The sequence below is a fragment of the Schistocerca nitens genome, chromosome 8, assembly GCF_023898315.1.
Source record: "Schistocerca nitens isolate TAMUIC-IGC-003100 chromosome 8, iqSchNite1.1, whole genome shotgun sequence".
Taxonomy (NCBI): Eukaryota; Metazoa; Arthropoda; class Insecta; order Orthoptera; family Acrididae; genus Schistocerca; species Schistocerca nitens.
The window spans coordinates 55,551,855-55,567,795 of record NC_064621.1 but is presented as its reverse complement, the minus strand read 5'-3'; positions in this window follow the sequence as shown (position 1 = coordinate 55,567,795).

Genomic DNA, 15,941 nt, shown 5'->3' with positions numbered 1-15,941 from the left:
ACTTTATTGACACATTCCTGGGGTCAGATACATCACATGATCACACTGACAGAACCACAGGCACATAGACACAGGCAACAGAGCATGCACAATGTCGGCACTAGTACAGTGTATATCCACCTTTCGCAGCAATGCAGGCTGCTATTCTCCCATGGAGACGATCGTAGAGATGCTGGATGTAGTCCTGTGGAACGGCTTGCCATGCGATTTCCACCTGGCGCCTCAGTTGGACCAGCGTTCGTGCTGGACGTGCAGACCGCGTGAGACGACGCTTCATCCAGTCCCAAACTTGCTCAATGGGGGACAGATACGGAGATCTTGCTGGCCAGGGTAGTTGACTTACACCTTCTAGAGCACGTTGGGTGGCACGGGATACATGCGGACGTGCATTGTCCTGTTGGAACAGCAAGTTCCCTTGCCGGTCTAGGAATGGTAGAACGATGGGTTCGATGACGGTTTGGATGTACCGTGCACTATTCAGTGTCCCCTCGACGATCACCAGTGGTGTACGGCCAGTGTAGGAGATCGCTCCCCACACCATGATGCCGGGTGTTGGCCCTGTGTGCCTCGTCGTATGCAGTCCTGATTGTGGCGCTCACCTGCACGGCGCCAAACACGCATACGACCATCATTGGCACCAAGGCAGAAGCGACTCTCATCGCTGAAGACGACACGTCTCCATTCGTCCCTCCATTCACGCCTGTCGCGACACCACTGGAGGCGGGCTGCACGATGTTGGGGCGTGAGCGGAAGACGGCCTAACGGTGTGCGGGACCGTAGCCCAGCTTCATGGAGACGGTTGCGAATGGTCCTCGCCGATACCCCAGGAGCAACAGTGTCCCTAATTTGCTGGGAAGTGGCGGTGCGGTCCCCTACGGCACTGCGTAGGATCCTACGGTCTTGGCGTGCATCCGTGCGTCGCTGCGGTCCGGTCCCAGGTCGACGGGCACGTGCACCTTCCGCCGACCACTGGCGACAACATCGATGTACTGTGGAGACCTCACGCCCCACGTGTTGAGCAATTCGGCGGTACGTCCACCCGGCCTCCCGCATGCCCACTATACGCCCTCGCTCAAAGTCCGTCAACTGCACATACGGTTCACGTCCACGCTGTCGCGGCATGCTACCAGTGTTAAAGACTGCGATGGAGCTCCGTATGCCACGGCAAACTGGCTGACACTGACGGCGGCGGTGCACAAATGCTGCGCAGCTAGCGCCATTCGACGGCCAACACCGCGGTTCCTGGTGTGTCCGCTGTGCCGTGCGTGTGTTCATTGCTTGTACAGCCCTCTCGCAGTGTCCGGAGCAAGTATGGTGGGTCTGACACACCGGTGTCAATGTGTTCTTTTTTCCATTTCCAGGAGTGTAGTTAACTATACACTACAGACATTTTAATAATGGTTCGAAAATCACTCAGTGTTTAACGTCCTAATTTGGAGACTTCATACGTTTTCGTACTTTCCTTAACGATCCAGGTGCCCACATCATTACCAGGCGCAATTCAGCCTCTCGGTTGACAGTGCTCACAATGGTTTGGCTCAATTGGTGCAATGAGCAAAGCTGTAAGTATACTCTAACAAGAGCCGCGTCTTTCGAAGAGAATCGCCCAGTCGTGCCTTCCGACTGTTACATAATGATTAGCAAACAGAGCTGCAGACACGGCAGTAAGACACCGGACAGTTCCTGTCCGGAACGCCTACCTTCGAACATGGAAGCACCAGCCACCAAAACATGGTACCTTGCTCTTGCGGCCAACACACAACAGAGACACGTCCAATTGTCCAGCTCGACCACAGCACATAGTGGGCTGTCTCAAACGAAAGCTGCTGTGAAACACATATTCGGAAAAGCGATCTACGTTTAAATATACGTCTCACAAGCTACAGTACGGTGACTAAGAGGAGTGTAGATGGTATGCCATAATCATTTTACCTTTTTGCGATTTTCGGAATGTATGAGGTTAACAAACTGTCAGTATTCCCGTGTACAGATTTGAGTTTTCTGTACCGGACAACGTCGTGCACTACACCAGACCCAACTGCATTCACAATCAAGGCTATGTATCGAACATACTTCGCAATAATTAGTATATGGTGTATACCATTTTGAACAGTAAAGTGCTGTGATGACCCAAAGCCGAAATCACTCACAGCAAAACGAAGTTCTGCTTACTAGTAGCTTTGGTGTTATATGAGGAACGGTCAACATTCAGTGATATGACAAGAACGACCATTCAAAGCCAAAAGGCTAGTAAACAGGATATCTTGAAAACTATGAGCACTTCTTCAACTTCGACACTGTGAAACAAATCTCTTCCACTTCAAGCTCTTTGCTTTTCATACTCTGACAGGTGGCAGTAAAGACCATAATAAGAAAAGCAGGCCTGTAAAGTGCATAACGTAAGAGCTATGACCACATTTTCATCTTATTCACCGTGAAACGTTTCTCTTCTAATGAACAAGTGCTCATAACTCATGACATTTTTTTTCTTGAGTGCATCTATAATAACTACTGCCAAAATATGAAAAGCAAAGACCGTGGGGTGGAGGAGATTTGTTTCACAGTTTCGAAAATGAAGAAGTGGTGATTGGTCGCTCTTAACGAATACATTTTCGAGCCCAAGTTTATTTAAGGTTTTGCTACGGATGGTCGTTGCTGTCCTATGCCTAAATATTGACCGTTCCTCCTGCGATATCCTGTATACAACACCAAAAGCTGCTGTCAAATAAACATTTTTTTTTGTTGCTGCGACTGATTTCGGCTTTTGCATTTTACAGCTGAAAATGGTATACACCACGTTTCTTACAGCAATGTCTGCAGCTATGCTCTCCAATTCTTGTTCTGTCAGCTGCAAATGACTTAAGCCTTGATAGTGGCAAAAATGAGCGTACACAAGATTAACTCCTCAGAATTGTCTAAAACCAGAGAAGATATGCAGAGAGATAACAAGATCGTTAGCGGTGGTCGCGAAATGTGTGTCGCCGACTGAGGGGCACGGATCCACAACAGTGTCATGTGCGGACGACGTACACAACCAACAAAGAAGTCAGAACACGTATTATATATAATAGAAGAGTAGATATTCTTGCTTGTGACAAATTTCTTCCCCACCTTTTTTATCGGGGATATAGTATAAGATTATGGGTGAACAGAAATAGCGATTGCGAAATTGTACTCAAGAGGTATAGCGTCCATACTTAGTGCATGTTAATCAGGCATTAAGAGATTTTTCATAGAGGGTTCGCTTTTTGTATAATGTTTATAATTCAGTATCTGGACTTAATGACTATAATACCGCAGGCTGATGGTGTCACTTTTAAATCTAATAGCGAGGTAAATACCTGCAATACTCATTAGTGGTCAGGAGTAAACACACACGCGAGCAGCGCAACTAGAATATCTGGAGCATAAATACGAGGTCTAAGCGCTTTCATTATACCTAATTTTACTTTTTCTATAAGAAATTACGTCGCGAGCGATACACTGAATTCCTCCAACATGCACTAGGGAGTTTCCGGCCGATTTTGCACTAGAAACACGTTTCTTAATGTGAGTGCAGCAAAAACAAACTACGTTCTCAAATAGTTTCTCTTGGATTTCAGGAAACCCTGCAAATCTAGACTAAAGGAAATCGCTGAGGCCGCGCTTCCAACTCTTTAGCTCATCTAGCTAAGTAACAACGCAAAGAGAGGTGTCTGCCTCTGCTTACTTACATCAGGTACGATATCAATGTGAAGCGCAAGGTATTATTGTTCTTCCGCTACAACAATACATTTTCTACTCATTCTTTATGTTGCATCTTGTTTGTGCCCGTTCAGTTCTCGACACCACGTAGCATTGCAACTAGAGATATTTAGCCATCTAATCGCAACCATGGCTATATGCGTTAAAGATTATTGATCTCTACAGCGGCTTCGATTCACCGTGCTCACTCGAAATCGCACCCTAATCTCGGAAGTGGTACTTGTTATTGTGTGTAAATGGCTACAACTCTCCCCTGCCACCCCAACTCTGGGGCTTTTCCATCCAGCAATATTCGACTGGTACGGCCTGCACCCACTATCTCGGACCAGCTCTCCGGCAAAAAAACAAAACAAAACAGAGTTTGTTGCTGTCCTTTACAGCAGCGAGGTGTGGAGTCTGCTAACATGATCTACATTACGAATCAAACGACATTATATACATAGTGGTCCATTGATAGTGACCGAACCAAGTATCTCACGAAACAAGCGTCAAACGAAAAGACTACAAAGAACGAAACTTGTCTAGCTTGAAGGGGGAAACCAGATGGCGGTATGATTGGCCCGCTAGTTGGCCATAGGCCAAACTGATATCAACTGCGTTTTCTTAAATAGGAACCCCCGTTTTTATTACATAATCGTGTAGTACGTAAAGAAATAAGAATGTTTTAGTTGGACCACTTTCCTCGCTTTGTCATAGATGGCGCTGTAATAGTCACAAACGTGTAAGTACGTGGTATCTCGTAACATTCCGCCAGTGCGGACGGTATTTGCTGCGTGATACATTACCCGTGTTAAAAGGACCGTTTACAAATTGCGAAAAAGGTCGGTATCGTGTTGATGTATGGCTATTGTGATCAAAATGTCCAACGGGCGTGTGCTAAGTATGCTGCTCGGTATCCTGGACGACATCATCCAAGTGTCCGGACCGTTCGCCCGATAGTTACGTTATTTAAGGAAACAGGAAATGTTGTCACATGTGAAATGTCAAACACGACCTGCAACAAATGATGCCCAAGTAGGTGTTTTAGCTGCTGTCACACCTAATCCGCACATCAGTAGCAGACAAACTTCGTGACAATCGGGAACCTCAAAAACGTAGGTGTTGATAATGGTACATCGACATCGATTGCGCCCGTACCATATTTCTATGCAGCAGGAATTGCTTGCGTACGACTTTGAATGTCGTGTACAGTTCTGCCACTGGGAACAAGAGGAATTACGGGACGATGACAGATTTTTTGCAAGCGTTCTATTTAGCGACGAAGCGTCATTTTCCAACAGCGGTAACATAAACCGGTATAACATGCACTTTTGGCCAACGGAAAATGCACGATGGCTGCGGCAAGTGGAACATCAGCGACCATGGCGGGTTAATGTATGGTGCGACATTATGGGAGGAAGGATAATTGGCCCCCATTTTATCGATGGCAATCTAAATGGTGCAATGTATGCTGATTTCCTACATAATGTTGTACCGATGTCACTACAAGATGTTTCACTGCATGACAGAATGGCGATGTACTTCCAACATGATGGATGTCCGGCACATAGCTCGTTTGCGGTTGAAGCGGTATTGAATAGCATATTTCATGACAGGTGGATTGGTCGTCGTTGGCCCGCACGTTCACCGGATCTGACGTCCCCGGATTTCTTTCTGTGGGGAAAGTTGAAGGATATTTGCTATCGTGATCCACCGACAACGCCTGACAACATGCGTCAGCGTATTGTCAATGCATGTGCGAACATTACGGAAGGCGAACTACTCGCTGTTGAGAAGAATGTCGTTACACGTATTGCCAAATGCATTGAGGATGACGGATACCAATTTGAGCATTAATTGCATTAATGTGGTATTTAGAGGTAATCACGTTGTAACAGCATGCGTTCTCAGAAATGATAAGTTCACAAAGGTACATGTATCACATTGGAACAACCGAAATAAAATATTCAAACGTACCTACGCTCTGTATTTTAATTTAAAAAACGTACCTGTCACCAACTGTTCGTCTAAAATTGTGAACCATATGTTTGAGACTCTTACAGCGCTATCTATCACAAAGCGAAGAACGTGGTCCAACTAAAACATTCATATATCTTTACGCACTACACGAATATGTAATAAAAATGGAGGTTCCTATTTAAAAAAAACATTGTTGATATCCGTTGACCTGTGGCAGCGCCATCTAGCGGGCCAACAACAGCGCCATCTGGTTTCCCCCTTCAAGCTAGACAAGTTTGGTTCTCTATAGTTTTTTCGTTTGATGCTTATTTCGTGAGATATTTGGCCCGGTCACGGTCAATGGACCACCCTATATAGCCAAATCTTCGCGAACAGCAACCACAGCCGCAGAGATCTGAGGATCGCAAGGCGCTTACTTTTGCTAGAACATCATTCCGGCAGGAAGGATCTATCAACAAAAACCATTTTTTGTCAGTACGTGACACTCACACTGTCTATACACAGGGTGAAATTACTAAAACCGACGAACTGCAGGAACGGATTTCTGACTGGAAGTGGAGGATAGAAGGTTCTATGAACACGAGTCCGGAAGTGGACGGTGTGCGCGCAATGAGAACAAACCCTCCCGGAACACTGTACACAGATGAACGGCACCCACGTCACAACAGATGTTCAAAGTCGCCTCCGTGGAATGCTATACACGCGTTCGCTCGTCGCACAGTGGATTTCCGCTCTCTTTCGCACGTTTCGGCCTCTTTCCGAATAGTGTCATAGGCGTCGTGAACACACTGTTGAATGGTCTGCACACCACGAACCGGTTCAGCATACACAACGCCTTTCAGATATCCTCAGAGGTAAAAATTCAAGGAGTTTAGGTCCTGTTATCTAGCAGGCCGTAGTAGGTTCAAGTCCGGTGATCTAGCAGCCCATACTACAGGGCATCAGCATCCTATCCAACATCCGCGAAAGATGTTGTTGAGGTGTCGACGAAGAGTAAAGCCGACGGGAGCGTTGTTCTCTCATGCAGTAACCAAATGATCTGTCGTAATGCCAAAGTCACATTCTCAAGCAGCCCAGCCAGCGTATTCCTCAGGAATTCCAGGTACGTTCCTTCGTCGATGCGCTGAGGAATAATAACTGGTCCAACTGTATGGTCGCCAAGAATCCCTGGCCACACACTGATGCTAACTAATTGTGATGAGACGTCTCAGCTATTCCTCGAGGATCGTCTGTAGCCATTTACACACTGATTCCAGTTCTTCGTTTATAAAGAGGACTTATGAGAGAAATCCTATAATTGTGACGGTCTGGTGTAAAAATCATCGACAAAATCCACCGGTAATCCTTACTCTCGTTTCAGGTGATAGGGGTACTAGCGTTTGTTCAAAAATGGTTCAAATGGCTCTGAGCACTATGGGACTTAACATCTGTGGTCATCAGTCCCCTAGAACTTAGAACTACTTAAACCTAACTAACCTAAGGACATCACACACATCCATGCCCGAGGCAGGATTGGAACCTGCGACTGCAGCAGTCGCGCGGTTCCTGACTGAGCGCCTAGAACCGCTCGGCCACCGCGACTAGCGTTTGTCACGCAGGACATACATACGAGTAATCGTAGTTTGGTTTGCACAATACTGGTGAGCTACTTGCTTGGCTCTTGTATTATGGTTCGTATCACGGTATAAGTGTATATTTTTTTATTTTTATAATTATATATTTTATGATTTTGGTTGGGGTGGCTTTAAATATTGTGGGCTAGCATGAGACTTTTAATTAACTTATACCGCGATAACACTCGTACGCACATCGGCTGCCCCGAAGTACGTACGATATAATATTTTTTTTAAACACAGCGCGCCAATCACCGCCTTTTAATAAACAGTTTGCATGAACTCTGCTATTTACAAAAGAAAATATGCGTATTCTTAAGCAAACTGTAATTATTAATATGAGTCTCAGGGGCTACTGGTTATTTATGTACCAAATTACACAAAGATTAACTGAGATATTGCGTAATGTAATGATTTTTTAATATTTATTTTTCATTATTGGAAAGGCAAAACTGGAGAGAATCTCGTCTGCCGTTAGCGGCCAAAATGAAACATACTGAACTCACTCAATATTCTAAATATTAATAAACGAAATCTATTTTGACTCTTTTTAACATTGAAATTAATGAAAGATCTAAACTGAGAAGTCTCTCGCTTTTACATTTAACATTATGACATGATAGTTTAATTAAATAATACACTCAGGGTAATGGCCGACTAAATCCTGCTAGGGGAGATGAGCTCCCTGTACTGCGAAGTTCTGTAAAAACTTTGTTGCGATCATGAGAGGTGACAACTAAGTCAATAATACACACTTCCTAATAACAATTTCTCTTATATTTTTCAAAATACAGAAAAAACTTAGGTTAATTATCAGACAGCACTACAACGGCGACCTACCGCTAGAAGAAACAAAACAGGAGAGCTAGTTCAATCAATGCATTGTCTCTGATCTTCATGGCCTATGTTACACAGAGATTATACAAAAAAACTGTGTTTTGTTAATTACATCGATATTTGTGTTTTGATAATAATAACTTACGTTCTTTACAATTTGTTATACATCGCGCACGCGTACACAGTCTCGAATCATTTATAATTCACACGTCTCATAACAAAAACTTCCTTTCCCTTTCTCCAAATGTCCATTTATGTGACGTACCGTTACATTCGTCTCAATGTCTTGTAGACCACGGTGTTCCAAATCTGGTGTACGCACAGACCACCGCCTCCCTGCGCTTTCGTCTGTCTGAAAGAACCATTGATCGTCCCAAAACGTGCTCTAAATGTTGTGTGTTGTGGTTGATGTCTATGAGGGTACTTGTTTTGGTCTAGCCAGCCACCTCTCGACTGTTTCCATCTGCCTGGTCGTACACAATGTGGCTTGTGCATGACGTGAATTCCTGACCATTCTGCCGCTTACATTTCGCTGCGTCAATCGCACAGCCCGTAGCGCACAAGGAACCCACGGCAGGTGGTCAGAGGAACAACACCATCTACCGTGGCAACGACGCATTTTCAGACGCATGTTCATAGGACATATTTCCTCCATTTCTAGTCAGGAATCCGTCCCTGCAGTTAGTCGGTTTTATTAATTGTGACCTTTTATAAGGTGAAAAATGTTCGTGCACTCGGATGGCACAGCGGGATTCCTTTCGCACTAACACTGCGAAAACTCTAACAAAACCTTGTTCTGTGCATATTTTCGGTAGAAAATCGACCAAGAAAAGATAACTATCTACAGGCAGTACTCTGTGTCTGTGGTACGCAGTTAGTATTCCGAGTACAGTTGTACTCCAGACATGCGAGGTCGAGAGAATGTTTCCGCGTCTAGACAATTTTGTCTTTTTCTTAATTTCTAATTTTGTACTTCTTGAATTTGTATCTGGCACTTAACAGGTATGCAGCAATCAGAATTGGTCCTGTAAGAAACACGTGCCATAATATGGAAGTGAAACAGGTATGAGAGTACAATAATTTCCGTTGTTCCGTTTTTGAAGACATATTAGGCCTTTAATGTTTTACGCCTTCTCTTCCATGCAAGGAGCCTTCCTTTGTCAGTACTACTTTCTTTTTTTTCTGTCACATCGCTTCTTCCAAAGTATGCAGACTCCACGTCTTTCCCTCTTGGTTTGCCCCTTTCATTTCTTTTATCTTAGACATCCCTGCAGCGGAGGAAATCACATAGCCACAGCGTCAATGTCTGATGTTGCGCACTGCTTCCTCAACTACAGTCGAAAATATTTTCATACTTATCACTTACTAATCCGTTACATATCTTCAGGACATTGCGTCACCAGTAAGTCTAGAAACCTGCTTTACGGATAATTACCGACCTCTGTTACAACACTTATGACCATGTTGTACTGATTAATTATGACTTTTATCCATGACCACATTTCCTCCTCACATTTCTGTCCTGCCTGTACTTTTTGACTATGGAAATTCACGCTACATGTATTAAGTGTTGGACAACATGAAGAAGAAATCAGTGAAACTTTGACAATCTTTGTTATTCGTCATTTTATCCATAGTCTTTTATATCTGTGAAGTACGTATCTGAAGCAAATTGGAAAGAGAGATTATGAGAAATTTGAAATGCTGAGGCGTACATACGATTACGAAATACTAAGGGGAGTAAAATTAAAACCTTAAGTGTGTAATTGAAAATCAATATTACGCGCCATTATTCTGTAAGTTGCCGGTACTATTACCAGTTACGTAAGGAATACCTTCCAGGCGGCAGCATTCTGCAGGCAAACGAAATGCAGCCTGAATATCGATTAAAATGGCTATTCCGCTTGCAAAAGAACAGAGTTTATTAATACGTTTTCTGCGCAGTGAAGATACGAAACCCATTTAAATCCATCGATGAATGAAGGTGCAGTAAAGTGGTGCATTTCTATCAGTTCAGAAAGTGTATAAGGGCGAGGAGAAAGTTCGCGAATGACGCTCAGCGACCGTATCAGGCAAATCGCGTTGTGTCACCAGCCTGTAGCTGCAGCCATTGTAATGAAAAATTGCAGTTGGACGGTAGATGAAACAGCTGCAAATCAAATCATTAGTATGGCTCAGTACATTACATCGTTCATGAAGTGCTTACGTTTTACAAAGTATCTGCAAGATGTGTGCCACTGCTGGTCACTCTAGAACCGAAAGAGCAACGGGTTTTCACCTGTGTAGAACTTCTGCGGCACTTTGAAGGAGAATGTGATAGCTTCTTCGCGAGAATATTTACAGGAGACGAATCCTGGGTACACTACTGCCAACCAGAATCAACGACAGTGAACATACAATGGTGCCATTCCTTATCACCAAAACCCAAAATGCTCTGGACGCGGCCATCTATAGGGAAGGATTTGCTCATACCCTCTTGGGATGCGACGGCCGGGATGGCCAAGCGGTTCTAGGTGCTACAGTCTGGAACCGCGTGACCGCTACGGTCGCAGGTTCGTATCCTGCCTCGGGCATGGATGTGTGTGATGTCCTTAGGCTAGTTAGGTTTAAGTAGTTCTAAGTTCTAGGGGACTGATGACCTCAGAAGTTAAGTCCCATAGTGCTCAGAGCCGTCTGAACCTCTTGGGATCAACGTGAAGGTGTCTATGAACACAACAGCACACAAAGAAACACCGTCGGCAGTGCGTCATATCGCAACACATTAAAAAATCAGCTTCAGCGTGCAGTAAGATGAAAGCGATGTCGGTTTCTGACAACAGCTGTCATTTTCCAAGACGACACTGTTCGGCATCATACTGCAACACTTGCAAACATCAGTGGCCTGCCCTTTGATAGTCTGCTACATCCGCCATATTCACCAGAACTCGTACCGAGTGATTACCACATGTTTTCGTCTCTCAAAGACTGAACGAAAGATATTTCGTTTCGATGAAGAGGTGCTGCAGCCGGTGCACGAGTGGCTGATCATACTACCAAAAGAATTTTTTTTTTCAGGGGAATTTCTGCACTCCCTAAGCATTGGAGGAAGTGAGTAGATCGACAAGGGGAATATGTCGAAAAATATTGCACTTGTGTTCCACTTTTGTTCAATGAAAAAGAATTTAAAAAATAATGTAACGTTTTAATTTGCCTCTCCCTCGTAATAAAGGTTTCAGAAACTGTTCGAAAGAGCCGAGAATTCGTTAGTCGGCTGGCAAGGGTGACAAAAAATTAATACCCTTTCTAAGCTCACAACATACAGTGCATTATACTAGAAGAATTTTAAATTTACTAATATTTTGAAGAGTTTACAGTTAAAAGTTATTTTAATGATGAAACAATATCAGCCCTTACAGGTGTAGAAATAGAAAACTGTAGAGGTCGATGGTAAAAATGCTAACCCTCAGTTTAGGAAGCATTCGTCTGATGACGTAATCTGATTTCGAATGCACCACATGCTGGTAACTACTTGCTACCAGTAGTTCACATACATTTATGCCATTGTGTTTAACTCATAACATTCACTAACCCAAAGTAAGCTGTTGTGGTTTAGCACTTTTTCAGCTTCCCATATCAGTTGTTTACCATGTCTATAGGTAATTTAGATACTGTGCGCCTTAATTTGAGAATGGAAAATGATAGTGATACGGTAACTACAGAAACTAATTTTGACACTGTGGTACTCTTCTAGTCACTTAGGGAGACTATGTTTTAGTTAGTGAAGGTAGAGGAGCTACAATGGACAGAAATTACCTCACCCCTTATTCTCTTACTAGAATTACCAACAGAATCAAATACTAACCGAAATAGGGTACCAGAAATTCATGAATATCAGTATTGGGAGGTCGATGATCGTCATTACAAAATCATTAACTTACAGCAGGCTATTTAAACGTATACCTACAAAATGCTAGAAAACACTGCACATGGCTGGCTCTAATGCGATACAGTGTAATTTTCTGCGTTTAAAATGTGGAAATGGTTTTCAGTAAAGCGCTTAAAATATTTAAACTATAATAAAATACTTAAATCTATGTAACCATTCACTCCTGGAAATCTAATATGTGCATTATCTAACTAAATGTATATGGACATCTATTAGTGGATATTAATACGGGATTTGTTCACCCTTCGCCGTTTAGGACGGCATGAACTGCGCTGACATACGAGGAATGCGGAGGAATGGCAGGTCTTTCTTCCTCAAGAGCCGGAAGTAGTGTAGATAATGTTGTTTTAATACTGGGGTCTGGTGGGAAGTTGAAGTTATAGCTCTTCCTAAAATGTTCGACTGGCTTCGGATCGGGACTCTGGGCAAAACAGGGAATCACAGGAATGCTGTTTTGTGACAGGGTTTATAGTCATGCTGATACAATGATCTTTTTCGAACTGCTCCTCCACTGTACACAGTACACAATGCCATAAATGTGATCACTCGTTTCCTTTCTGGCTCTTCCTTCAGCGCAACAAGTGGATCACAACCTAATCACGAAAAACACCCCAACACTGTAACACCACATCTTCTGCAGTTCACTACTGGCCCCACGCATGATGACAGGTAACGGCCTGCAGGCGTTCGCCAAACCGTAACACGCCATCGACCACCAAGAGTCGGCTCGGGCAGCTTTAGAAATGTTATAGTGACCTTCAGGGATTTGTTACATCACGTGATATTCAATGACTAGCCCACGTTCGAAGCTTCGAACCTCTCCTCACTAACTCATTCTTCTGTTACTGCTTCTGTGGCGACAATACTCTTTACCTGATTTTATAGTGGCGGGCCGGCCCCCTGTAGCGTCTAATGGTCAATTCCGCACTACATAATGGTTTCCGTATAGTTTGATCATACAGTGTATAATGCAGAACCACGATGACGATTTTCCGATGAAATATGAGGACTTGGTAAGATGAAATTCAAATCTCAGGTTTATTATAAAGGTTGTTCCTAAATCTACTGAAATAGGGAAATAACGTAAAAGCTTCCTGCTATAAAGGTCTTGCAGCTATGTTTTATGAACAATTCCGGCGCAGCGACTTGTGAAAATATGTCGCGAAGGAAGATTCAAGATAAGACTCAGCGGAAATGCGGGACGATTTATCTCCGTCTACATAATACGTTGTACCCTTAATCTAGGGGTAGCGTCTTTGATTCACAATCAAAACGTCTTGTCCCGCGCTCGAATCCCAACGCTTCTTAAATTTTTATTAATAACCAGCCTTGGCGGCCGAAAACTTCCGGCATAAGAAGTCACCCCTCATTCTGCCAACGGCCTTGTCATAGAGCGCGGAGGAGTGGACTGAGGTGTAGGCCACTCTCTAGTCCTAGGGGCAGGAAACTGCCACTAAAGGAGGACGAATCACCAATGATCAACGACATGAGGATGCAGAAGGCGAAGGCAATGGAAACCACTGCATTAAAGACACGTTACGTGTATCCACAGGACATGTGGCCTGTAATTGAAGAAGTCTGATGATGATCTCTCCATTGGCAAAAGATTCTAGAATAGTCCCCCATTCGGATGTCCGGGAGGGTACTGCCAACGAGAAGGTTACCATGAAAAAAAGATTCAATAATCAACGCAAGGATAACGTCCTAAGAGTCGTGGCGTGGAATGTCAGCCGCTTGAACACGATTGGGAAACTAAAAAATCTGCAAAAGGAAATGCAAAGGCTCAATATAGATATAGTAGGGGGTCAGTGAAGTGAAGTGGAAAGAAGACAAGGATTTCTGGTCAGATGAGTATAGGGTAATCTCAACAGCAGCAGAAAATGGTATAACAGGAGTAGGATTCGTTATGAATAGGAATGTAGGGCAGAGAGTGTGTTACTCCGAACAGTTCAGTGATAGGATTGTTCATATCAGAATCGACAGCAAACCAACACCGACAACGATAGTTCATGTACATATGCCGACATCGCAAATTAAAGATGACGAGATAAAGAAATTGTAATAGTATATTGAAGGCGTAGTACAGTATATAAAGGGTTTTGAAAATCAAATAGTCATGGGAGACTGGAATGCAGTTGTTGGGGAAGGAGTAGAAATACAGGTTACATGAGAATATGGGCTTATCACAAGGGATGAGAAAGACTAATTGAGTTCTGTAACAAGTTTCAGCTACAAATAGCGAATACATTGTTCAAGAATCACAAGAGGAGGAGATATACTTGGCAAAGGCCGAGTGATACGGGAAGATTTCACTTAGATTGCGTCATTGTCAGACAGAGATTCCGAAATCAGATACTAGATTGTAAGGAGTACCCAGCAGGATACACAGACTCCGATCACAATACAGTAGTGATGAAGAGTAGGCTGAAGTTTAAGACAGTAGTCACGAAGAATCAGCACGTAAAGAAGTCGGATACGGAAGCACTAAGGAATGACGAGATACGACTGAAGTTCTCTAAGGCTATAGATACAGTAATACGGAATACCTCAGTAGGCAGTACAGTTGAAGAGGATTGGACATCTCTAAAAAGGGTCAGCACAGATGTTGGGATGGAAAATCGTAGGTACAAAGAAAGTAACAGCGAAGAAAACATGGGTAACAGAAAAAATAATTCAATTAATCGATGAAAGGAGGAAGTACAAGAATGTAAATTTTGTAAATTTTTTGTAAGATCTTAGGGGACCAAACTGCTTAGGTCATCGGTCCCTAAGCTTTCAAACTGCATAATCTAACTTAAAGTAACTTACGCTATGGACAACACACACACACACACACACACCCATGACCGAGGGAGGACTCGAACCTGCGACGCAGGGAGCCGCGCAGACCGTGACTACAAGAGTGTTCCGATAGACTCAGGAACAGAGAAGTACAAGTCGCTGAGGAATGAAATAAATAGGAGGAGCAGGGGAGCTAGGGTGAAATGTCTGCAGGAAAAATATGAAGACATCGAAAAAGAAATGGTAGTCGGAAGGACGGACTCAGCGTACAGGAAAGTCAAAACAACCTTCGGTGACATTAAAAGCAAAGGTGGTAACATTAAGACTGCAATGGGAATTCCACTGTTAAATGCAGAGGAGAGAGTGGATAGTAGGAAAGAATACATAGAAAGCCTCTATGAGGGGAAGATTTGTCCAATGTGATGGATGAAGAAACAGTAGTCGATTTAGAAGAGATAGGGGATCCAGTATTAGAATCAGAATTTAAAAGAGCTTTGGAACACCTAACATCAAATAAGGCAGAAGGGGATAGATAACATTCCATCAGAATTTCTGAAATAATTGAGGAAGATGGCAACAAAATGACTGTTCACGTTAGTGTGTAGAATGTATGGCGATATACCATCTGACTTTCGGAAAAGTACCATTCACACAATTCCGAAGACGACAAGAGCTGACAAATGCGAGAATTACCGCACAATCAGCTTAACAGCTCATGCATCCAAGTCGCTTACACGAATAATATACAGAAGAATGGAAAAGAAAATTGAGGATGCGCTATATGAAGATCAGTTTGGCTTTAGGAAAGGTAAAGGCACGAGAGAGGCGATTCTGGAATTGCGTTTAATAATGGAACCAAGACTAAAGAAAAATCAAGACACGTTCATAGGATTTATCGACCTGGAAAAAACGTTCGACAATGTAAAAATGATGCAAGATGTTCAAAATTCTGAGAAAAGTAGGGAGAGACGTGTCATATAGAATATGTACAACAGCCAAGATGGTATAATAAGAGTGGACGACCAAGAACGAAGTGATCGTATTACAAAGGGTGTAAGACAACGATGTAGCTTTTCGTCCCT